At 35.8% G+C, this 27691-nt stretch overlaps 1 long non-coding RNA gene across 1 annotated transcript; it reads right to left on the reverse strand.

Annotated features, from left to right (window-relative positions):
- Positions 1-33: 33 nt before the first annotated feature.
- On the reverse strand, positions 34-27691 carry LOC107311363. Its single transcript, XR_001554026.1, has 5 exons — positions 27645-27691; positions 19486-19676; positions 14447-14504; positions 2170-2251; positions 34-1566 (listed from the first exon to the last, which is right to left on the reverse strand). It is a non-coding gene; the product is annotated as an uncharacterized LOC107311363 (long non-coding RNA).

Raw genomic sequence — 27691 nt, forward strand, 5'->3', positions numbered from 1 at the left:
AATGTTTGAAAATCTAACTTCAGGAATATAACATATGAAAATTAGCAATATTTATTCATTTGGCATTCAAAATTGGCTAATTATCAGTTATCCAAGAAAACAAACAAAAGAATCATACCAATGTAGGCTCTGATTAAAACTTTCAAACATCCAAAAAGGAAACTCCAGTGGTTAGAAATAGAAAGTACATTCCCTCTTCCTTTTCTTGGAGAAAAAAAACAAAACAAAACAAACAAACAAACAAAAAGTGCATCTTTGATACCACTTTACTGAATCATTAACCTGAACTAAGTACCTCACCTTTTTGTGCTAAATCTGATGACTACCTGAAATATTTTGTCTGTTATTAATTAAGTCTGAACTGCACGCAGATAATATAAACTAATTGCCTGAAAGCAGATATGCAGGTTTTTTTTGGTACTGGAATATCAATTCACTTCCCTTTCTTGGGCAACTCTTCTAAATTTAGATTTTCATTTGGGAGAACCAAAATATTTGGAGTGTGAACATAGTTTTAATTTGTCAGAAGTTATTTTACATAAACATTGTTAGAATAGAAGTCCTTCAAATTCATCTCTGTCCTCTTTTTAGTCAAAGAAAACACTGCAAAATATTTCCACTAAATATGCAGGGGAGGTAATTTGTGCCTTCAAACCATTCGACAGTATAAACAAAGTATGCAGGTTTGTTTTCAGTAGCTTGAAAGTAATAATACCATTCAAAATCAGAATTAGAGGAGCAGAAATAATACTCCTGTTTTCTAGCTATGGTTGACTGGCTTTTCAGAGACACTGAACTCAGGCAACTAATATTTGTTTCCTGTTACAAGCAGAAGCACAAAGAATGTATTTCCTTTAAACTCTTTGATAAGAAGGACTTTTTATTATAATTATTTTTTGCAGTGTCTGCTCTGGAAGAGTAGTATAGAACTAATGTTCACATAAAATGAGTCCATAAAACACACTCAAAACTGTAACGTAAATTTAGAAACTTGTATCATTATTTGCTTTTTAGGCATTCACCTTATTCTTTCTGTAATAGCTAGGAATCTGGGAAAATATAAGAAAGCCAGCTCAAACTGCTTGCTGCTTTAGAAAACAACTGTTTTAATTATTTGTTTATCTAGCCTCCGTGGCCTCCTTTTTTCAAGGAAATGTCTGAAATCAAGAAGGAAGCTACAAAACCATTGAACTCAAAACTCTGGAGTCAGACCTTGGTTTAAATCATTAAGAGAAACTCTGAACTGTGGTTCGGACCTCTCAGCCAGAGCTGTTACTGCCCTTGTTGGGTATAATTAGAGAGAGAGATTGCAAGACTTTTTATGCAATACTCAGTACAGCAGAGGGTTACATCAAACGTATCCCTTATATATTTGGTGTATTTGTAAAGAGAGAACACATTAAAATGGCAAAACCTTCATCTGATGATGCATTTCTGCCAGTTTTATCCGGTGGAACGACAAGGGAAATTTCTGGAGAAGCAACCTTGCTGGAGAATATGACTGCTGCATTCAGTTCTGTCTGCTCCCAGCCAGGGAGATCCTCTTCAGCAGCGGTAAGGGCCTTTCTGTCATTACACAGAAATACAAAGGAAAAGAAAACAATGGCTTGATGTGCAACATCACTAATCTAAAATCATATTGCTTTACAGAATAACATTACAGTGATCCCAGATCTTTTCTCTAATAATCCCAGAACTCAAGTTAAGCAAGAACCATTATCTGACTTCAAATGCAGTGCCAACTACGATGTCCAGACTATGCTAGATTTAGGTTTCATAAATGTAGTCAGCAATGCTCAAAACATGTTGAGAACAAACAATGTATCCTCCTCAATATATTATTATTTAAAAAGAGGAAAATTCCACCATATTTAGATTTTTCTTGACAATAAAGTATTTAAAGAATAGAAAGTAAACGTGCTGAGAGAAAAATAAATTTTGGTGTGTATATGTTTGGAAATTAGAAAAGTAGTTCTTTGGATTAAACCACATCTCACACTCATTGTTATTGTGTAAAATAAGCACTTGAATAAGAGAGGAAGAATGCATAAAAGGTAAAGATCTTCTTGCACATTTTCCAATTGAGTTTACTAAAATCATGCATGTCAGAAAAGTTATGATGGCATAAATGAAGTTTAACTGGGAATAACTCTAATAGAAAGGACTCACCAGATAGCAGAGAAAAAACTTCACAGAAAGGAGTTGATCCCAAATGAGCCTTATCCTATGAGATTAAGAAGCAAGTAACATTCTGAAATAAAAAGTGATAAAAGACATTCAACAATAATGAATTTTTAAGCAATGCTATCGAAAAACTAAACTTTTTTTTTTTTAATAGTATTTCCAGCTTTTGTTCATTTAACAAATCAGAGAGGAAAGCATATTTCTTTTAAGAATGGAACAGAGTTAAAAAACATCACTCACAATTAGTTCTATGAAAAAATGTATATGGATAAGGAAACTGCATCAAATAATTCCCAAGTACCCATTCTGCTTGTTTTGGATAATAGAAGGAAAAAAATGCATTTACATGCTACTAATATGACCATTTTTCTAGATCTGGAAAACACACATATATGAAACACATACAGGCTTTGCAAGGCATCGTACTCAACCAACTGAAAATTTTGGCAGCATTTATTAACTTGAAAAGGTGAACAATGTTTTCTTATTATCAGAGTTAGAGAAGCACACAGGACAGTTAGAAAGCTAAGCAGCACTAGGAACATCTTGAGAACTGACAGAAGCAGAATTAAACTAAACAGTATAAAGTCAAGCATACAACCCAGAAAATTTTGGGTGGATCAGCTTATGCTGATGAGAAGCAGTAGGCAAAACATGATTCTTCACAACTAATTGTGAATAAAGTCATTGTTGTATTTAGTATAGACAGCGCATATCTTGTTTTTGAGTGCATTCACTGAAATAATGGTCCTGGGGACAAATTTGTTTAAACTTGTCTTTCACCCAAGCTTAGATTTCAGTGTCTCAGCATTCTAGTAAACTGCAGATTTGTCCACAGCACCAATTTCAAGATCCTAGACCTTGTAACATATTCTCAGAGATATAAATACAGTCATATTAAGTACTATTGTTAGTCAGTTAAGTTGATCTGAATTCCATACATGTTAATATGGCTTTTCATCGAGATAAACTGGACTAAAGGATTCATTATTTTTTTTTTTGACACAGAGGTACTGTGTGATTAGTGGAGACTACAAACATTTCCTGCTAATTCCAGTACCCTGCTCCTTGAGAATTAGTGTTGCACAGCATTATGGCATTACTGGCATTTTCTGACAGCACTTATTTTTATAGTTATTTATTTACTTTATTTATTTTAACACACCTACTTGCAAGTATTTATGCTAGGATTCATTTCCAAGGAGTAAGGGACTTCACTTGTTTATTAGAGAGCAACTTGATCGAGCCTTCTTTCTTCAAGCACTATTGTGATTACTTCTTAGGAAATGATTCCTGTGGTGGTTTTCAGTGTTCCCTGTCAGAAACTGAAAAAAAAAAGCTCCCATTTTGAGACCTCCTTCCAGAGAATTTCTTTCAGAATCAGTGTAAAAGACATTATAGCACAGAACATCATGTGCTTGATCAACCAGTCTTTCATTAGACATCCTGATAGCAAAGGTCAGTCTTCTGTATTGTCCTTTTTGTTGTTGTTGTTTCTTTTATTGGGTTTTTGGTGGGTTTTGTTTGTTCATTTACTTATTTTTCACATGTAAAGGCAAAGCATTTCAACTAGTCAGTGGGCAATTTTGGCCCATTCCAGACATATTTTTAACAAAGATGACAGAAGACCATAGTAGCAATTGAACTATTGAATAACAAATTGCTTACAGATAATTATTTTCATTAAAATAAACAAACTAAAACAGTATAACCAAATGTGAGCATTTTACACTGCATAAATACTCCTTAATAAGGAAAAATTACACAACTGACTGTTTTAGGCTTCTAGGTACACCAAAAATTTCTTACAATGCCTGTATTTTTGTACAGTTATTTTTCCCCTCAACTATATTCATGTTGTTGTTTTGATTCTTATTTTTTTTAAAAAACTCTGATTGTGAGAATATGGAATTACAGAAATGCCATCCTTGTTGAAAGGCCTTAAGGTATCAGAAAGCAGTGTCCTGTGCTTTTCCTGGAAGCAAAGTCTCCTACTGTCAGATTTTTCTGGGAATATTACACATGCTCTACTACTCACATAATATTAATTAGGAAATACCTGCTGGTAGCTTTACTCACCACTCCATAGCAGAAGTGTTATCACAAAGGGAATTTTAAGACCAGAGACTTTGCTGGATATTGTGACAACCCAGAGAATTCCACTCTGAATCACATGCAAGTTCCAAAAAAATAGAGAGCTGATCTAGGGAGACTTCAGATTTAAAGATTAATATTTTTAAGAAAAATAAATTCACATTTTCTAATAAAAGAGAAACAACAAGTCTAATTTTAAAAGGGGGAAAAAATAAAAAAAAAAAAAAGAAGAAAAGAAAAAACAAAAAAAAAGGCTTCTACTTCCAATCATTTGCTGAATAAAAGCCCGGGGAATAGGACATCCCAGTGTCTGAACAATTTTCATATTCTATAGGTAGTATGTGTGGTGCACTGGGAGAATCAGAGATAGAATATGCCTCTCAAACATCACCTTTCCCAAGACATTAAAACATGTTTTTCTTTCCTCTGAGCTCTGCAGGGACACTCAGGAGCTACAGTAGGCAGCATCTGGAACCTCCTGTATGCGTGAGCCCCAATTGTGAAGGAATCACAGATGACTGACAACAGCTTTTGCTATCAACATCCTGCTGAGCCATTAGCTCACAGTTTATACTGCTGTTTATGCCTCCTGACAGCCATGAGCCATGCTATGTGAGCAGTTACTGCAAGGGTATTACCTGCAGTTGTATAAGCTGTGGTAAATAAGATCTCTATTTGCAGTTGCATTTATTTTCAACATCATGGACTCTCCAGTAAACAGGAAACAATTATAAATGTGCAGGATGCCAATAATGTTTTAAATTGGCTGACTTCAGTGATTCTTCTGCTTCCCTCCCAATAGGGCTTTTTCTTTGCAAAATGAGCAGTATTTCTAAGTTCATGGATAAAAAACAACACTATTTTAAATGCACTGCAGAAATGAAAAAGCATCCTACTTATTCTTCTCTTTGGTAATATCTTGTGGCAAACATAACACAGGTATTCACACTTCCAAAAGATGTCTCCTACTGCCTGAATTAATCTCAGTTCCACAAATACAGTATGCCCATAAAATATAATAATAGTAGTAATAAAAATTATATTATTAGCTGTAAAACATTTTCATTTCAGTTTGCTATAATCTACTGAAATCTCAGAAAAATTAATTTACATAACCCTGCCTTCTCTTGAAAATAGATAAAGATTGATTTTATACATATGGGAAGAAAAACAGCATTAAGATCTTCATATATGCATTACTGTTTTTCCAGCAAACCACTCTGAATGAAGTTAGCTCCAGGCTATGTAAATTAGGTGAAGGGATGGAATGCCTCAGCAAATTTTTTGCTGCAGATCACCCTTACAGTTTGTGAATAAGAAATTATTTTATCTTTGAAAAATGAATTCTGCCATATGAACTGTTGCCCCATTTTGTTAGACATGGACAATTTGGTTATTTTTGCCAAATAGACAGCTATCACTGCTAGTCTTCATGGCTAGGTAGACTTAAAGGATACACTGTTGTGCTCTCAACTATGTAAAGAAAATATTTGTACAATCACGATCCATGCAGAATTGACATTCAAATCACAACCTCATGTTTGTCAGCAATAAATAGCAAACTAAAATAAGTGCTTTTAACTACTTGGCCTTCATCTGAAATCTAAACAAAATGTTCTTCTTTTACCTAGCTTCATGTATAGTTTACAAAACTTAGCCAGATATTGTCACATGTTTGTACTCACTATGCCGTAAGTACAGAAGTAGAACAGGTGCTGTATGTTTTAACATCTTGATGCTAAGGGATCTACATGCTATACAAATTACTTGTGAATGAGGGAACTTGAATGTCCGTGGGACATAATGAGAGCTTGAAGAGTTGTTTGTGCATTGTCATCGCTAATTTTAGCAGAGTTATTGCACATTTGAAAGAATCATACTTTCATACATACAAGCTTCAGTCACTTTGGGCTATTTTGGCCTGAATATAGGATGAGAATTAGTAATGCTATATGCTAGGCCCCAGTTAACTGACAAGAGATGAGGGATTGATGGTGTTTCATGGCAGCCATGGTGCTGGCTCTTGCAGCGCACCAGATTTTCCCTACACCAGCACTATCTGCTACCAGTCGCAGGATGTCATTCTGGCAGGCCTTGCTGGTCCACTTTCTATGAGAGTGCTGCAGGTAAACCCAGGGGGTCAGTCAGGCTCCACGTGGCCACTTGCTTTTCCCCAGCTCAGCAGGATAGGGAAGAGGAGCAGAAGGGTAACAACGAAAAAAAAAATAAGTTGAGGTAAAGACAGTTTAGTAGGCAGAGCAAAAGCTGTGTTGCAAGGAAAGCAAAACAAGGAATTCATCAGCTACTTCCCATTAATGGCAGATGTTCATCTTTTTCTAGGAAAGCAGGGCTTATTACCATAACGGTTCCTTGGGAAGGCAAACACTGTAACTCCAAACATCCCCTCTCCTTCTTTACCTCAGCTTTTATCGCTGGGTACACCATAGCCATACTGTGTGAAATATCCCTTCAGCCAGTTGGGGCCAGTTGCCTTATGTCCCCTTCACATCTCTTTATGCACCCCCATTTCCTCACTGCCAAGGTAGCATAAGAACTAGTAAAGTTCTTGACTTCGTACAAGCACGACATAGCAGCAAATAAACAGTGGTGTGTTATCGGTACTGTTTTCATCACAAATCCAAAGCACTGCAGCATTTTAGTGCAATGAAAAAAACTAACTCTAACTCTCAGCCAAAACATGCACAAAGAGGCAAGACTCAGCCCCTGAGTTTTTTCCGCAAATTACCTGAGGTGGAATGAAAAGCATTGAAAAAAAAAAAAGTCCTGTACAGCCAGTTCCACCACAGCCCCATGTCATGCAGCTTGGACGAGCAGGTGCATAGCATCAGAGTTGACAAGACCATCATATCCAGGGGGCATTCACCCATAGAATATTTTCTCTTCACTCCTAAATGCACTCATCAACACTCACTGCTTTGCAAGGCAGAAAATACATATAGCACATGAAAATACTCTGCATTTTCCAAGGCTTTCAATACTGAATGCTCTATTTTCTTGCTTCTTTATGAAATTACATTTATAGAGGAGTACTTCATACATCCAACTCTCTGGAGAATGCCATCAAAGAGTAAAACCAAATAAATATTGTAAGACACTTTGGTGGTGCATTCACAAAGCTACCTGAAAGAATTTGGTTGGTCATTAAATTAAGTTGGACTGACTTCCAGTAAGCTTTCAACAAAATAAAATTGACCATGAGAAGGTGGGAGTGACCTACAGAAGTACATAAAGATTGGCTTGACTGTGAAATAGAACAGTTCCATTTCACTTGTTTATAGGCTCTCACAGAAAATGGTGCAAAGGCCAATGAAACTGCACCTCTATTCAAACACTTTGAAATAAATTAAAAGAACTCCTACATTAGTTTGTAAAAAAACAAAAAACAAACAACAACAACAAAAAACACAAGAACAAAAAAACAAAGTTCGTATTTTAAATGGTGCAGGCTTGTGCATACTGCAATTGGAATACCACTGTTAGAATGAGTCCTACATTATAACACCTCTTTTTTTTCTAGAGGTGTTTTAATCTGGAGGTTGTCTCTATTGTCTGAAGCATTATAAATAAATCCTTTATTACTTAATAAACTTAGTTACTTAGTACTTAGTAAAGCACTTAATAAATCAAGAACTAGACAACTTTCTGCAACTCAGTCATTAAAGTCAGTCCTGTATCTACAGATGAAGTGTTACTCAGTCCTGCATTAAATATTTCTATATCTACAGTCAATCCTCACATTTGCCTTTTAGTCAAATGTACTGAGTACATCTTCTAGTTGGCAGGAAATGACAAGTCTGAAATCTATCACGACTCACTTTGGAATCAATGACTGAGATTAAACTTCCTAAACTGAAATAAGGCTACAAGAGTGATTCTTAAATTTTAATTAAGTATATGTCAAATGCTCAACATTAAATGTGTTTTTTAATCTTGTTGGCAGTTGCCAGAAATCTGTAGCACTCTTCCAAAACTGTGAAATCACAGCTTTTTAATAAAATATTCAACATATTTTCATTTATCAAATATTCGGTCACCTCTTGAATGCTTTACATATAAGCATATTGAACTTTAAATAACTGGCTTTACCAATGGAGCCAAAAAACTAAATCAGTGAAGTGCTTATGATAGGATAACATTGCTCTGTCTCCTTGAGAGTCTCATATTCCAGCAGAAATCTTGAATAACCACTGAGCAACAAAACTACTGTGCCTTGCCAATAAATTTGATATTGCAAGGATGTTTCTATTCTCATTTTGCAGTTGAATTAACAGAGCAGAGTGTAGTGAAGCGGAGAGAAAAAAAACATTTTCTTGATAGAGTTCACAAGTGACAAGTTTCCTTGGTCCTCTAAATTACCGGTCAAATGAAAGAGCAAGTCTGAAAACTTCTGTAATTATCTAAACTATTAACTCTAACAAAGATTTACATGCTTTTCCCACTGTGCTAAACAAGGGCAGTTTCAAATCATTAAGCTTAAAGCCTTTTGAGAGATGCAGTTAACAGTGTCCCAGAACAAGACAGCTAGTAACAAACCACTCTAAAAAAAATTTCACTGTAAGCTTAAAAATTTAACTATTTCTCTGACTGAACTATGCCGTTCAAGCTCTTTAAAGCAAATATCTCCAAAGACATCAGCTTGAATTAATGACTTCTCAAAGCCCAAATCTGTCAGAGTGCAGATTTGATATCATTTTTTTCCGTTAAAAAAAAGTGTGTTCTCCTTAACAAGTCTTAAAATTCTGGGTAATAAACAAATTAAAAATAAGTGACTAAAGAAATTTAGTTTTAAATGTGGAATAAAAAGCAAATTTTTTTCTGATTGTTATCACTGACAGTTATTAACCCTTCTGCTTTTGAGTGGGCACGTACTAAATACTTCAAAAATAATTTCTGAAATGTCATTACCTTCCAATAGCTACATAGCTACAACACGAATGCAGTTATTGTTTCTATACCTTTCTTTATGGTTACATCTGGAACTGTAGAGCAGAAGCATTTCTGCAGAGAATTTTATCTGTAATGCAAAGCTGGATTTGTGCAACTTTGAAGTTTTCTCAGATTTCAATTCTTCCATCAGAAGTCTTTCTTTAATATCATTTCATTTTTTGCTTTTTGTGTGTGTGTACGTGTGTATTTTGTGTTTGGGTTTTTTGTTGTTTTTTTTTTTTTTAAATCACCAAGTGAATTACTTATCTTCTGCAACAGAGCCATAACCTCATAGGCTGGGGGGGATGCTTAAGAGGATTGAAAATATTTTCTGATCAGTAAGAGCAAGAATCTATACCAGAAAAAAATTGCTTAGTCTGGGAACTTATGTCATGTAGGTGACATCATGACACTCATTAATATGACAAAATGGAGATACAGTATTCACAGAGAATACTTCATCAAACATACGAATAATTTTCAGTACTGGTAAAGTAAATCTAGGAAAAATTTACTAGTAAATGCTCTAAAAATAATTACTGTAAATTTCACAATCAATTTCAGGATACACTTCTTATTACTCTATTCAAAACAAACATGGGAGGCAACTTCCTTGTCAGTCTACAAGTGTAAAACAGTACTACTAAACTACCTATATTAACCACAGATTTACAGCCAGGGACATTTCATTTACAGAATGCCAAGAGAAACAGATATTTTAACAAAAGCAATGTTGAAGCTGACTGCCTACATCAAGATATAGATGTAAATTTTGAATTAGAATTTAATTAGCCTTTCTCCGATGCCAAAAATAATGAATACAACTGATTAAAATTAATGATGATATATTAAGTAAGTGAAGGTTTTCTAATTGCAACTTCATTTTAAACAATGCCCGAATTGCCTAATCAAAAATTTTACACCTCTTGCCTAAATAGCAATTGCTTATGAATTGATGCTTTGCCACTCTGATTGCCCTTCTTAAAGTACAGTAAATTACTGAAGCTTGGAACGTCTTGAGCTCACAAGCTTATGTAGCTGAGTCTTCTATTACTACTGAAGCACACAAGAAAATTATTTGCTATGACAAATATTGAAGTGTTATGCTAAGCATGACATCTCTCCTCCCTCCCCCCCTATACCCCCCCCCATCCCCCCCCCCCCCCCCCCCCCCCCCCCCCCCCCCCCCCCCCCCCCCCCCCCCCCCCCAAAAAAAAAAAAAAAAAAAAAAAAAAAAAAAAAAGTTAAATGTTTAGATTGGATTTAAATGTAGTCACAAGTGACCATCCTCTGAAGTGTAATTATGTGGTATTTGGTATTTGTATTTAGCTGTCTGAAATGCTGATTCAACATACAGCTTTCATCTTTTTTGTTTAAGAGGAATAACATGAAGTGTATTCGGGCAGCTAGACAGATCCAGTTCACTGCTAACCAGCAGACTACTCTAGAGTCATTCACAAAATTTGCAGTAAGGTCTTGTCGGAAGCTTATAGACATCCAGCTGACTCAGTCCTCTCAGTTCAAATGGAACTGAGACTCAAACTGCAACATGCAATTCCTTTCAAAACACTTTCCTGACTCCTACAGGATTAGCAGGAAAAAGAAGATCTACACGTGATATAGTTGTTTTTATAGGGTTCAACATGCATCAGATTTGTGCTCACTTGAAGATGTGGGACATATATCAAAATATCACTGAAAAAGCAGAGGGGGAAAAAGAAATAAAAAAAAAAAATCAGATTTCTCTTCTTCATAACAGTTAAAATCCATCATAAATAAAATGACACTCGAAGTCACGTTATTACAAGGGAGTGGATGTCTCTACTCTCAGTACATTAACACTTCGTTTTAGGGTTTTAAAAGTCTGTTTGATTTGGCCATGCAAAGCAGCCGTACTCTGCTAGAATGAGTGGCTGCTAACACCTCATGAAGAGCCATGATTTGGCTGCTGTTGATTATTTTAAAACAGCATTCTTCAACATGAAACAATCTTGAAGATTATTAGAGCCAATTTGAAAGATTTGATGGACATCATTGGTATCCTGTATTTCTAAAGATATCTCTTTTTAAAGCTTGTGCTTTGTAGTAGATATTTCCCAGGTGGATTCCTTTGTTATAACACTTTTTGTATGCTAATATAAATTAAATACAAATTAATTAAAATATGCAAGTGCATACGTCAATATAAGTAGGAAGTTAAACTAGAGTTCACAATGGAAAAGAAGCTGATAAATTTAAACTTCAAAGATGAGTATTGCTTGTGGGAATGTATGAATTTACCTATTACTATCTGATAGAAAGTATAATGAGAATCAGTTGAAGCCTGTCAAATGCAGAAAAATGTGCATTCAGAGTTTATAGAAATTCAAGACTTAAAAGCTTACAGGTAACTTTAAGTTTTCTGAGATCTGTATTTTCTCCCTTACTTGAAACGTGGAAAGTAACATAGAATAATAATAACCACTTTCTAGCTGTCATGTTGCACGAATCTGAAGTGGCTTTAGAAAAAGAAATTGAGATTCAGAGAACTAAAGTGACACAAGGTAGCACTTTAATGGCACCCCACAGATACTAGTTACATTGCCTGAATCCCAAGCCCCAGTCTGCTAGCTGAACTGCATACTATGTAGGCAGTAAGCGCTACATTCTCAAACAATCTGCGTTGCTTCCTGATGGTGACAGGGCTTTGGAGAAAACACAGTCATATGACCTGTGAACCTCAGAGGCTCTCTAGCATTTCTTAGTGCAACTAAAAGTGTGACTGAGTTTCACTTGGAGATTTTAGGCAGGCTGAAAAAGAAGGCTAAAGCATCTGCTCACAGTGAGCAGAACCAAATAAATTTTCAATGAACGTACCTCATGTTTGGATTTTTTTTTCCCCCATTCTATTTGTTCTTGTCCTCTCCAGATTGAACACTTTATGCCACACTCTAAATTCTCCAGAGCTTAAACAATATGTGTGCTAATTAGTTTGAAAAAGTGAGAGCACACATTTAATTAGTGTTTGCAGTAGGTCTTCCCTCATTCAGTGATTTCCTGTATTTCAGTATTATTCAGAAAGAAGAGATCAGACAATAAACTTGACAATGCCAAAAATAAAAGCAGCTTACCACTGCTGTATAGCTGTCTATCTCTGATGGCTGCAGCTTCACCCTAGCCTTTTTCAACACCTATCAGAATATGGATTACATTATTATCAGTGCCAACCTTTGTCGCTGCTTCTGCTTCTGGGGTTCATTCTCTGTACCAGAGAGTCAGTCTACTTCTTAGTTTTAGCTTAAATGTTTGTATGTGGACCCTGGTGTCTGACACATATAACATGTGCATGAGTACATATACTGTCCTTACATATTTAGTTATATGAAAGAATAGTAGAAAACAATTAAAATTATGTATGTGAAACACAGATCCCAAACAAAATGATGAGCATACAAAAAGAATATGGTTGTAAATAAATCAACTCCACCACAAAATACCTAGTCAGTCATGACTAAATGTATTGCCTTGAAGATTTATCAAAAGCGTAGCAATAGAGCAGTAATAAACACATGAATGATTTTATTTTGTTTCTTTGTTTTGTTGTCTTGTTTGTATTTAACTTTTGAACTCTGGATAAAAAAATTAAAATATAAAAAATATTTAAAAAAGAAAGAAAAACAAAAAACAAAAAACAACCACAGATCCATGGTGGCTCAGTTACCTACATACTAGGGTCTTCTTATGTACTCTATGAGAATCTTGTGGAACCAAGATGTGGCTGTTCCTTATGGAGCACAATCTCTGTGCATAGTGCACAAAAAGCTGCTCTCATAACACCTTTTCACAAACAGATTTTCTCATAACACTTTCTTTCAAGTCTATCTAACTATTGGAAAGAATAGATGCAGCAACTGATTCTGTCAAGAGGAGTTCGTACCAACAGATATGGTTCATTGTACAGAGGGAATTACAGCTCTTACTTTAGGAGCTGTTTTAGAAACACTGAAGGAAGAAAAGGACTACTTAAGACATGATTTCAGGGTGAAGACCAGAAGCAATACACCATACACAGGAGTTCCTTAAGGCCATAACTGTACTGCTTTGGTATTCTATATAGCTAATACATTGAATCTTACATTACAACAAGAAGGATCCAGGGTCAGAGTAGCTGCAAAGACACCTGTGTGAAACTTACTCTTCAATTTGATTTCTAGGGGTTAGACCCACCTATGAAAATCTACCAAAAACTACCTATGGTGGAAGTCTGTTATTTCCTATTTCTCTATATCGTTCATACATTTTAGTGCAATCCTACAAGGTAAGCATTTCTGAAATAAACAACCAATGAAAACAGCAGTGCCCTCTGATATTAAAAATCAATAATTTACATAGCACCTTCTGGGAAATGCTGTGTTTGCATATTGTTTCCTGTGTTTGCAGTCACATTGTTTATTTTCCAGGTTAGCTATTACTATATAGCTGATTAATTTGCTTGTTTTTATGCAAGATAAGAAATAATAAATTGTAAACAACAAAAAAGAACAAGTACAAAAGGTACAGCAGCTGGTATCAATTGGTAACACATTTTATACACTGCTATCAGGACTAGTTAAACTTTGGAGACATGAAACAAGATTTGCATCTCTTGCCAGGAACAATCATATACACAAGCTCTGCAGACTTATGACTGTTCTCAGAATTAAATGATGCTATAAAGAAAAAATATACATATAACCACCTGACTGGAGGGATTCATGCATGATTTGGATGATCTAAATAAAAAAAATTCATAGTGTAGTCAAACTATTTAGACTGTCAGTCTTTATTTACATGATAGCTTGTTTTAAAGTGCCCTATCAGCTTAATGCAGTGGCTCTCCCTAGAGCAAGCAGAGCATGAACAAACATTCAGCCCTTCAAGGAGGCACAGCAAAGGTGTCAGATAAAAAACGAATTCTCTCCTGGAAGTGATACCCCTGGCAGAAGGCAAGGCAACCACATCAATGCACATATCACTAGATCACACTGCCCTCCAGTGATTCCAGTAGTATTAAAATATTTTTTAGACTTCTAGCACTGAGGTGAAAAGCATAACTCAAACAATAAGTGATAGGATATTGTTTGCCATTAAAACACCCTCCCATATCAGACACAGACTACCCAAAAGTAAAACTATGCAAACTGTAAGAAAAGCACATTGATGAAGGAAACTGCCGGCAAAATTTAAGATATGCTACGCATACCTTATCACATCCTTTCTGGAGCCCTGCACTGACACTTGATACTTTGTTCAGCAAGTCCCTGGAGAAGAAAGGTTGAAGGAGAGAGGAAAATGAGGAAGTGAGATTAGCAGTGGGAAAATGGCAACAAGAACTCTGATTTCCTTTTTCTAATGAAGGGCATGAAGAATTTGGGACATATTCCACACCTATGTTGTGGAATGATAGGCCAATGATGAAGTGATCATTAATTTGAATGAGAACATGACTTATTTGGTTTGGCTTTATTGTTTCTTATTTTCTAACTTCATTTTGTATCTGGCTAGAATGTTTGGGTTTAGTTTCAGGTGCTGATAATAGCTTCCACACTATTAATTTGGTATTGAAAGGGATCTCTCTATCTTGCATTTTTTTAAGATTCAAGCTGACTCAAACTGACTGTGCACAACCTGAAAGCAAAATCCACTCTCAGAGGTCAAAATGTAGTATATCAGACTGACCAGTTCCTTCTGTTTTCAAACCACATAATTAAGCTCAATTAAACATTTAAAGAGTAACTGCAGATAAGTATATCGACTGCTACCTTTCTTTAAATCTTAACTACAGGAACAGAGGTTAATGTTCTGATAAACTAGATCATATCTTGTAAGATGAAAGAAGTCAGTAGTTCTGAAAGAAAAAAAAAACCAAAAAACTAGATGAACAAATTAAAACTGGTTTAAGGATGGAAGCAAGGAGTTTTTCTGACAGTCAGACAAATTTAAAAAAATATATTTCACAGTTAAAGTAAATATTAAAGTAGCCTTCAGTCCTTTAGATATTTTTCTTTGAGTCAGATGGATAAACAGCTAGAGAGACAGAGAGAAAATGAAATATAGAAAGGTGAAAGACATTTTGACATGGCTGTTGGAAATCAGTTATGAGAAGTTAAAGGTACTTGGACAAGCTGTTTTTTTTTAAGGATCTGCTTGATTTACCCAGCTCACAGTGCCACTCCTTATTCCATTTTGTTTCATTGTTTGTTTCATGCTAATGGCATAAACAAAGGCTTAGCTACACTTTTGAGCTTCAGTTTTGAGAGAAATCAGCTTTAAGCTTGTCTACTCTTGCTTTCATCTATATGCATATTTGCAGATCTTATTTGAATGAGTCATCCCTAAATCCAGTAACCAATTTCAACAAAACTTTAAAAATGGGTTAATGCATGGAGATTGGGACACTACTAGTATTCTAACAGAAAGGCTCTGTCTTCACTTCACACTTACTTGACATCAAACACTGCTTTGTGCTTCAGGGCATAAGACCTTGGCAAGACAAGCTTCTGTTATTTCAGGGCTTATTGAGTTACTTCCTTCACTATTTTGCAGGAACATTGGGTTTGAAATGAAAAATTCAGTCCTGAATCTTCCCAAGATGGCAAAAGTTAAACTAAGGAACAGTCAAACTTACTTTCATCATTCATTCCTTATATATAAACCACTGGTGACATAGTCTAAGAACATTCTGAATGCCAGACAATGAAAACCTTCATGCTGTAAAGACACTATCAGAGCTATGTCCTGAGAGCTGACTGGTTTTGACATTTCTTCTGACAAGCACTCTGGTTTTGTAACTGATGGCTTGCTTTGTACATTGGAAAAAAGAAAAAACATCAAATTGTTAGAATATAGCTTATCTCTTTTAATTTTAACATTCGGGTGGTCAAATTTTCATTAGGATTTTCGTGTGTCCATTTGATATCACACGTACAGCATATAGAGAGTAAATTTGAAAGAGGATGTAGGAAATGTCAATGAGTACCAGATTTAGTAAATTTGAGTAAATACTTTTAGTATTTGCCTTTTAGTAGCATTAGTTTCTCTCACATATAGGGAAAGAGACATACAGCTAGGGTTTTCTTTTGCTCACTTTAGCTTTGGTCAGGAACTTCTGACTTCAGTGTATTTCCTTCTTACTTGTACTGGAGACAGTGAGAAAAAAATCCAGCAGCATGTTTTCTCACTTTGACTGATAAGTTTTGGGTTTTTTTGGAAGAAACTGGAAGTACTATCACCAGTGTCATGGGAGAACGCTTGTGTACAATGGCAGAACAGGTCTGTAAGTAATTCTGTAACTGTTCTCATTTTGACTTACAACGTCATTTGTTTTCTGAAACAGGGTCTTAGATTTCTCAAAGAAAAATAAAAAAACCCAGAGATTAATAGAAAACTTAACACATGTCCTCCTGGAGCAGCTCTTGTTACAGCTGAGTCACTTATAGTTAATGTGTTCTTCACATTAACTATAACTTCACAAGCAAAGAGCAGCAGCTCTTCCAAGGAACAGCAATTCTTGTCCCACTCTTGTGAAGAAAGGCAGCAAGGTAGTAAAACCACGCTAGTTCTGCAAACCAGAAACAAACGAAGCAGGAAAACAAATCTTCTACTTGATGAGGACAGGGAATGCTGGCAACTGTGAGTCACAAGTGGAAGGGAGAAAGGAAGGAATAAATAATTCAAATAACAGACAATGAAAAGAAAGAGGGAAATCCAGCAAATAAAAACAATAAAATATTAGGGACAAAAAAAAAAAAAAAAAAAAAAAAGAAAGAAAGAAAGAAAAAGAAAAAAAAAAGAAAAAAAGATTTCAATAAACAGAGTGAGAGACTAGTAAACAAGCAATAAATTCAGACAGCCAACTGTGTCTTCCATTCTGACATGATCTGACATCTAAAAGCTTTCCAGGAAAGTATTCAACAATCTATTGTGAAAGAATACAGTAGTTACCCTAGAAGCTATCTGTCAGAGAGGAACATTCCTGTACAGGTTGTCATGCATGAGAGGAGTCTCAGAACAGCCCTGGAATTTCCATTACTCAGAGTGAAATATATAGAACATTTTGTTTAATTCTTGCAAGACTTGGCATGTACTAGAAAAGAGAGGGTTGAAAACAGGAAGATAGAAGAGCCTGTGCTAATAACATCAGACTCCCACTGTTTCTTTAAATCATAGTACTTATTTTTTATTATACTTATTTTCATCTAATTAAAATTTCTCAGTACCACATCAGTAATAAAGTTGCATAAACCAACTCTCAATAGATTCAATTGTACTTATATTAAAAAGCACTACAATCCACAGATGATCTTACTGGACCACTAAACCACTGACAGTCACAAAATATCATGCTCTCAGAAAAAAACACTAGCAAATTCTTGGTTGAAAAGGTTTGGGAAAGGTATATTGCTGGGGAAAGGAATTCAGGCTTAATTTCCATTTCCTTACCACAAAGGCTAGCTAATGTGTTCTACATTCATTTCAGCTCTGCAGATATTCTAAGTTCACCTTTCCTGAGGTTCATCTGTTTGGTCATTTGGGACACTGCCAATGCAAACAAAATGTTCTTCTGTTTTTCACTTTAGCCTGATCATTCTACTAGTATAATAAACTGTGCTTAAAAAAAATTACATTTGCTTAGTAAAAGATTGAAATATGTGTTGTAGACAAGTCTTGCTTCCATTCAAAAACTCTGCCACCATTCCACTTCCTTTCTACACCAGTGAATGCAGAAAACTTAGAAATTGTATTCACTCAATTATCACATGGCATGACTGTATGAAAAATCCTATTACACCAAAGGGTATCACATTTCAGCAGGGCAAGTACAGAAAAAAAAAATTAAAACACTGAAGAAACAAAAATTTCATAAGGGTAGATTGCCCAATCCCTTCATCTATTTATTGTACTTCACATTCTTCATTATAAGGCTTTTTTTTTTTTTGTTTGTTTGTTTGTTTCTTCTCCTCAGACAGCACTCAGACTCACTTTAACTAAGGTTTAAATCACAGAATGGCCCAGGTTGGAAGGGACCTCAAGGATCATGAATCTCTGCCCCCTTGCCACAGGCAGGGCCACCAACTTGCACATTTAATTACTAGACCAGGCTGCCCAAAGCCCCATCCAACCCTGGTCAGCCTGTTCCAACACATCACCACTCTCATAGCAAAGAACTTCTCCCTAACGTCCAACCCAAATCTTCCCTACTTCAACTTAAACCAATTTCCACTTGTCCTGCTGTTATCTACCCTTTCAAAGAGTTTACTCCCCTCCTGTTTAAGAGATGCTATGACTGCCACAGCAAACATATTGAACTTGAACTGTTGTAACTTCTGTTTTTAAACAGCAGAGAGCTCTTCAATTCAGGTAGCAGATAAGAAAGACCCTTCCAGAATTCAAACAGCTACTCCCAACGGAACTGAGGACCAGACAAAATCTGTAGTGCTTGCAAGGCTATGTTCTGCTTGATTCACTACATTCTCAACTTAAAACTTCCATCAACTCACAGAACTTTACTCAAATTCAGTCTCTGAAGATATAGGAGCTCTCTTTAAGTTCTAACAGGAAAAACAAAACAAAACAAAAACAAAAACCTAAAACAAAAAAACCCTCAAGATTTTCTGTAGCTGAAAAGTATTTAAGATCATTCTCTTTGTGTCCTACACCTTAGCACTTCATAGCTTTTGTATCTCAAATCTTCTCTTTCTGATTCTGAGCACATTTTCACATTAGTAGAAAGAGCTTCTTTACAGACCCCAGGGTATGCTGCATTACCCATCTGAAAACAGAGCTAAAAACACAGCTGGACATTAATGTATTTCATGGTCGCTCTATGCTTCTAGCCCATTCTGAGCCACTGTGAATACATTCTTAACTTTCCTACACAAAGTAGGGCTTAATCCTAAATAGAACATAATATTCCCTGAAGCCACATGTGTCTTATTGCCAGAAAAAACAGAAGAAATTTTAAATAGTGGACTACTCCTACTATGAGAAAATCCTATTGATTACTCTAACTAGCACAGCTAAAGACACGACCTAAAATTAGAAGTACTAGATAACTGGGAGGAACACTCAAGTAGACTACAGTTCAACCTGGACAACCCACAACCTTGCTGTGCAGCCTCTACTGTTTCCTGATTCTCTCCAAGTTGAAAATATTCTCTGAAAATTTAACAGTGATGCAGGTATAACAGCAGAGAGAAGAGCACAATGGGAAAATATACAAGAAATAAGAGAAACACTCACCAGTCTCTAGACTCCTCAGAAGAAAGACCTCCAATCAGAATTCCTTCCCCACTGGTAGTGAGCACTTAACTGAGGTTTAAGCAAGATGCAGCCAGACTCCACCCTTTCTGGTCTCACATCTGAACTGCCTTCACCCATGCCCCCAGGGCTGAATGGGCCCTTTCCCCAGGTGCTCAATCAGTGGTTCAGGCCTGCAACTCAACAGTCACCATACAGCAGGTAAAACAGTAGAGATAAGAACACAGGTTCTGTTACACTTTTCATATGTTGCTCTACCACTCTCCCCTGTATTTTCCCACAGTATGCTGCTTCCCTATTGCTCTATGATCACCTCTCAAGCTCAGGGGGTCAATTCCTCTTTATGTCACCACAGGTACTAGCAGTATCCAAATTCCAGCTCTCATAGGTATTTTATTTCTCAAGAAGAACAAAAAGGTAGATAATTTACCAGGAAAGAAAAAGAAACTGAGCTTATTTGGCAAAGATTTTACAGCATATGGATGAGATAAAAGAAGGCACATCTGGCTTCAATTTTCTGCAGTATAATTTAACATTCAAAAGTATAGCAAATATTGGTAGAAAGATTCATTCAAAACTCAGTTTGGCATCAAATTTGTGGAACAGATTTGGCTCAATATACTTGTTTTAAACACAAAATACAGCTCAAAACTTATTTTTATTACTCATTAAATCCAATAACAGTAACATGTACTTGTTCTTTGGTTTTGGTAAACCAAATGTGGCCATCTATGGAGCATTCATGTATGTTAGTGTTCCTATTCTGAATTATTACAAAGCAGTACTATTACTTCAGTTTTACTACTGAAAATGAAATAGATATAAAATTTAATCCTGTGTAGTTTCTGAATTGTAACTGGTACAGAAAATATTTCTTCCTCAAAAATGTCACACTATCATATACATTCAGATTCACTGAACACTGCTGAAAGATGTCCAATGTGTAGTGACTCTGGGCTCTTCTTTTTTTAATATTTAACCAGCATTATGGTTATTGGTCACAGGCATGAAGGTGTTATTTTTGCATTACTGAAAGTGACTGATTATAACACAGTCCATAATTTGGGAGAAAAAAAGTAGCAGGGTTGTTTATAATCTGAGAACAGATAGATGCAAAAACATTATCTATTAAAAAGAACTATTACTCCACCAATGCTATAAAGAATATTTACATCCTTTCTAACTTCCCTGGATATATCTATCTAGTTTTCACCTAATTACCTTTTGCATAAGTCACCTAGCTTACATCAGAGCAGTGAGAATTACATTAAATAAGACTGTCTCAGGTATAACCAATGCAGAAACATACCCTGCAGTACCATATATGGAGCAGGTCTTTTGGCTATTGGAGACAAATTTTACAAATTGAAGAAATTATAGTAGTTCTGGGATGGTAGAGATCAGTCCTGCATTCAAGTATGGATGATAGCTATTAAGTGGTAACAAATAACCTACAAAACTTCCCACAAAAGCCAAGTGGGGTGGAGGGAATATCACAAAGAGGACAGTAGCTTGTTCTTTATTGTTCTCAGGTGAGTGGGACTATGCATTTGCCTTCAAAATCTTATTATCCTCAGTCTTTCCAATTCTGAAAAACATTCTCTTCTTCCCTTTGCACTCTGGAGGTCAGCATGATTGCTTCCTCCCAGAGGCTTCTTGTGAACCTCCATCATGGCATTTTTCTAGCAACCAGGCTGATTTTGTTACAGGCTTGCTGATTACTATAGATTTCCAGTAGCACTGCCTGGTAATAAAATGCAGTGTATTCTACTGTCATTGGTCCAGAGTGACTGCAATTTCATGTTCATAGATGGCAATTGTGCATCCCCAGGCTTGAGAGAGTTCTTCCTCCTCACTGCTGGGAAAGCAGCCTACAGGAAACTGCAACATCTGTCACTCAAGTCTTGCTCAGACTGCCCAGTTCCTCCAAATCCCTCTTCTGCCCTGCAAGAAACAAAATGCACCTCCACCCTTCAAGCATAGTCCTTAACTATGGCATTAACTATGGCAACATATGAAACTGAAATATACATAAAATAATTCAAGTTGTATGCAAAAGAGCCTGAGAAAAGGCAGGTGAAAGTTTTGTGCAGAAGGAAAACATCACTGGTATCTCTGATTAAAACGGCAGATCCATAAAGGTAAAATACAATGTGACATTAACAGTTATCCAATGTCTTAAAGAAATGCAGTGACTTCCAGAGTTTCTTAACTATGTTTTCCTCTTTACTATTATCACAGAGGCAAAGAATCATAGGAATTAGAAGGGATTTCTGGAGATCATTGAGTCCAACACCCTGATAGAGCAGGTTCTCTCTGCAGTAGGTTGCATGGCAAAACATCCAGGCAAGTCTTTAATATCTCCAGAGAAGGAGAATCTACAGTCTCTCAGGGAAGCCTATTCCAGTGCTCAGAACTCATATATTTGAAGCAGAAGGAAGTGCACTGAAATCCATAGATTTTATATATAACTGAACATATCGTACTGAGAATGTAGTGAAACAGTGCATACTCAGTATTCCTAGTTATTGCAGTTAATTACATTCTGGAAGATTTCTTGAAAATATCCTACCTTTAAATCCTAGACACTTCAACTAAGCTCTAGAAAAAAAAAAATTAAAAAAAAAAAAAAGCAATGCAAAATGCAAAAGAATTGTGTTTGATTCCTACTATACAAAGTATACTAACAACACCCTTGGAATAAAAGAAAGGACTTCAAGGAGAACATGTTTTGAATACATTTTCTTCTAAAGAGTAGGAAAGTTTTGTATGTAGAGCTTTTGATTTAACAATACCTTGTTTGGTGTGCTGCTGGTAAGGATTTTCATGTACAAAAAACCCTTTCAGTCTGTGACTGTGTTCTATTTCTGGACTATGCAGACCACCAGCTTTCTGGGTCATAACAGAGGAGGAAAGAAACAATTTCTTCAAAGAGATGAGGACAGATACTCCTCAGCTCCACTTTGATCTGTGCCACTACTTGGCGTTCATGCGGTGTCTTACAGCCTTTCACTTAAACATGCCTCTGAACACGATTTATAACAACAGAAACTCACATTGGGATTAAATTCTCATTTATGTGACTGGGGACTGTCTAGACTATTTGTGTGACTCTGGGGACTATGCTTAAGCTTATACTCCTAGAAGCTCAAGCAGTAACAGATTATTTGCTGTCCTGGGCAGAAATTTTAAATATCTGTTGTTTTTTTTTTTCCCCACAGGGTTTCCAAGAGATTTAAGGCTGCCTAAAACTTCAGAAAAAAAGATAACAAGATGTATTAAAGGAATTATCTACATGTTATGGGCACATAAAGTAAAAAGGAACTCCAATTTTTTCATCCACATCTGCATGGATGAGCTTCACAGCTTTAAAATGGTGATCATATTTGCTTCATTTTTTTGTCTGCATATAAGGGATAGAAACTTCTACGACAGGCAAGGATTTCTTATCTTGTGAGCTATGACCTGATACTATAATTATCCTCTGAAGTTGCTATCATTCTAGAAGTGCTATCAGAAATGCAGGCAGACATTGGCTGGACTTGGCCCAGGATGAAAGAAAAATGGTTTGGCCACAGCTAGCATTTGACAGTGTTTAGGAAAGTTGGCCAGTGGAAAGTTGTGGAGTAAGGTAAAAACCAATCTTGGTCAAAGCAATGATCTCCTCACTGGTACCTTGAGTATACCTTCTAATAGCAAGTCTGCAGCATTCTTTGCCAGAAAAGGGTCTAAACAATCCAGAAATGAGAAGGGAAAAAAAAAAAAAAAAAAGGAAAAAAGGGATTAAAAAAATAACTAGAAAGAAAGCTATCCTTGCAGAAAAAGAATTGTGAGGTTCGAACAGTGCACAGAAATCTAATCTCACAGAGAACAAACTGAGGCTGCGACTGAAGTACTTATGGAAGCCTTGTCCAGAGTGGCTCAAGAAGAGAGAGAAGAGATGTAAAGCAAGAAGAATAAATTTTGATTCTGTTTGTTTTGTGGATGTCTCATCACCAGCTAAAATAAATGATAAATGCATGCTACACTGCTCCTTTTCATCTCTTGAAGTTGGAAAAATAAAACAACTTCTTGTATGTAACTGCAAAAGTATGTGAACTTCATGAACTGCTCTCTCACAAGTACACACAAGTGGTAACTGAAATAGTGAAGGACAATCAGCACAGCTATATTTTAGCTTCTGAGAAACTTCTGATCTATTTTCATATCCTTTTAGTTTAGAGGAGTATGAACTGCTGTTCTTAGCAAACTTGGAAGAAACAGGAGTACACTTTTTAAAAATTTAACTTCTGCCTGTGTATGATTCATGAGTATATAGATGTTACATAGAATACAGAGAAGTTAGGCTGGAAGGTTATCAAGTTGAAAAAGATAATCAGAGATAAATGAAAAGGGCTGACCAGTGTTGTAGATGTGCAACAGACTCCCCAAAGAGTATCTCCAAAGAGACCAGTCAGTCCTTAAATGGGGTCTAGGAGTGGTGGAGCCAGGCTCCAACCTTTCTGACCACACAGGTGAATTGCCTTCACCTGTGCTCCCACAGCTGACTCAGTGCTCACCTCAGGTGATCAATCAGAAGTTCAGGCTGTGATTCAACAGTTTCGATACAGCTTATAACTCCAAATAAATGTTATTTCCTTAGAACATATCTGTGAGTGGTAAAACTTTTTAAATGTCCCTTTTTTAATTATGGAAGGCTACAACCAAACTAATATTAATCAGTAATTATAGTTAAAATACCCATAACCCAAAGTAACAGAAATTGAGGATATTTCTAGGATCTCTCCTGATATATCATCTGGTGATACATATAAGCATTCCTTAGGTCAAATATATCATTCAAATATCTCACATTTATGCATATTTACATCTACTATTCATACTTGCACATACTGGAATTTAATGGACCATTTTGTATGATAAGCTAAAAACATCTGAAGAACATTTAATTCCAGGCCTTTGAGCTTTTCTACTTTATTTTTCTTCCATCTCAAAAAACAGGCAATTTCCTTCAGTCTCAGCCATTAGTTATTATAAAATAAATATTTCATGGATTTTCTGGGAGCCCTATATTACCTTGTACTCATCATATTTCTCTACCAAAACAGGTGCATAGGCATCATCTAACTACATCTCTGTCAATATATTCATATGCCCCAATAGATGAAAAATGGTTTTCTAAGTGATAAACCTGGCTCTTCAAACACCTGAAATAACTTTATCTTAACTTTTATGTTTTAGAGAATGCCAGTGTTGCAGATTATATTGTAACAGATATAAACCTATATTGATTGTGATTAAGCTACCTTGGGTACTGAAAAATATCAAGCAGCTTTGTAAAACTGAGATAAATTAATGGATTCTGTCAAAAATATGACTCTGAAACTCATAGTATCACAACTAAATGGCTATATTCAACGTTATGGAAAAGCTGGTTTTGCTGTATCACTAAGAGAAAAGCAATTTAAAAATAGCAGATTTTTTATGCGTTTATTACAATATTTTCCTCCCCTTATTCAAGTCATCTGCTGTTGTTTTTTTTTTAATAACATATGAAAGGTTACATTTATTAGACTTTTTCAGTTCTTATTTTTTAAGAAAGAAAACAGAGGTGGAGAAATGGCAGACTAGCATAAGCGCTACAACACAAATATGTAAAAGAAAATTACTACTGTATTTGCAGCTCTATTATGTCCCTGAAAGATTTCTTGAAAGTTCAAAGAATATATTTCCCCTTGCATCTTCACATTACTTCTTTAACACTTCTAATATTTTATAGTAGAATCTCTGTGGTGAACAGACCAACACAAACCTCAGTCGTTATTTTATTTTGATGCGAATTGCTGTTTGTTTGTTTTTGTTTTTTTCCTACTGGTCTTTAAGATGAAGAATTATGACTGATAGACTTTGTGGAGATCTCTGGGAAAACGTCTTATCATTATGAGCTCCAAAGATTTTTAAAAGGATTTTTCTTTTCATCAATATTCTTGGCTCTAACCAGGCACATAGCATTCACTATTCCATCTCCAAATTCTAATTTGCTTAAAAAGAGACAGAAAATACCTCACCAATGCCATCCATGACAGCAGGGAGTCCATTGCAACCATGACAGCAAGAAGGGGTCTGTCACATTCCATGGACTCATACCTGACCTGTCTTCTTCACCTCAAAACAACACAGCAGGCCAACAGCTCCACGCTGCTTGCGCTGTCTGACTCACCTGACCCTTGACCCATTAACTCTCACATAATTGCATGTAATTACCATAAGCATCAATAATTTTGTATATCAGTAATGATGCAGCTCAGCCTGCACTTGCATCAACGTAATTCACAACTAGGGCAAAACTAGTGCCCAATATGTGCCCTGAGCTGAGCGCTATGAAAAACGCTGCACAAATTTATAAAGACATAGAAGCAAAGAATACCTTGGGTTGATATGTAAATTAAAGATCATCCAGGTCCAACCCACTGCTAAGTTCAGGGCTGCCATCTAGCAGCTTAGTCTGCCCAGGGCCTGTCCCACCTGGCTTCAAGCAACTTCTGAGATGGGACATTCAGAACTTCTCTAGGCAACATGTGCCAGGGCCTTAATCATACTTTGAATAATGAAGACAGTCCCAGGAGTTTAAGTTTCTCTTCGGAATGGACAGCTGTATTTGATACTGCCGCCTATTTCTCTGCCATGACTCAAAATAAAAAAATAAAATAAAATAATTGGTATAATCAATTGATTAGAAAAGACTATGAATGAAATGTGGATTGTTTTCTTTTGTGTTCAGGAGGTCAGCCTGAAACAGATTTTAGCTGTTATGGATGACTTCATCGGTACAAAATCCATCTGTTAATTCCTGTGAGCATTTTTGTGTTTGTTTATTTGTTTCTTCCTAATACAGATATACTGGAAACAAACCAAGGGAGCATTTCTGTATTAATAGCGCTTTGTTGTATCAAAGTAAAGCAAATCTGACTTGGATTTATTTTAAAATGAGAAATATAGCAATCAAGAAAGAAAAGTATAAACATTGGATGTTTATTTTATTGGAGGAGGGGAAAGCATCTTTCTACACATACGTAGCTCAAGGCCTGTTTACAAACATAATTGAAATATTTAGTGTTGTTGGAAGGTAAGCCTTTAATGATTACATATTTTTAGCATCATCCTGAGAAATCAGCCTCACAGGACAAGAAATTTGAGATAAATTTCTTTCTAGGCAGCATAATAAATCAGCAGTTCAGAAACAAAGGCAATCTTTGTTAGGGTATGGGGTAAGAAAACTAGGGAAGGATAGAAAGAGATAGAGAATATGCAGTGTGCTCCTACACACCATGGGACAAGACCTTTATGTTGGACTGAGCTTCACCAGGGGACAAAGGAAAAAGCAGAAGAATTCATCACCACTTTCACTGTGAGGTATAATCTGGAACAAAATATGCACTGATTAATTACTAATAGTTTTAATTAAGTGCTAATAATTCTGATTATTATGAAAGAGGTAGGGATAGTGGGTTAATTTTACTTTATCTCTGTTTCCTAATTTATTTCATTATAACTCCTCAGTATCGGTTCATTTAATTTCTTGCCTATGGATATAACATATATTTGCATAGACTTCCCTGCAGGCTGGTCACTATATCCAGAGGGGGTGGAGAACACTGAAGCCTCACCAGTTGTTTGTTTGTTTTTTTCCCTCCCCTCTCTTTCTAATCTTAGGAATTTTCAATGTTTCAAAGCAGCAAATGCCTAAATCCCTTATTGGGACAAACAAAATGCTTTTGTGTTTAGGTGTATTTAACTGCCTGCCTTTAAACAAATGCAAATATTGTATTAATAGTTATCAGCCTTTTTGTTTGATTTTTTTTCCTTTCTGATTCTACAATTTTGGTTCTTGTAGGACTGAAAGAATTTTCTAGCATCCATTTTATTTCAGTGTATCATCTATGTTGTTATAAATATATTAGTCTTTCTAGATATTAATGAAAATTTAAAAAAAAATCCTTTCTTGTTTTTGTTGTTATTGTTTTTAATAACAAGGAACATCACTTCATCACAACATGCATCATTCCTTTAGCTTGTGAACTGTGACAATAACATGAAGACGGTAGAAAATATCCAAAAGGTTATTTACAGGAAATACTCACCCATATGGAAGCCTTCAGTCTTCTGGGAAACACTGAGGCAATCTCCA

Source organism: Coturnix japonica, chromosome 3, assembly GCF_001577835.2.
Source record: "Coturnix japonica isolate 7356 chromosome 3, Coturnix japonica 2.1, whole genome shotgun sequence".
Lineage (NCBI taxonomy): Eukaryota > Metazoa > Chordata > Aves > Galliformes > Phasianidae > Coturnix > Coturnix japonica.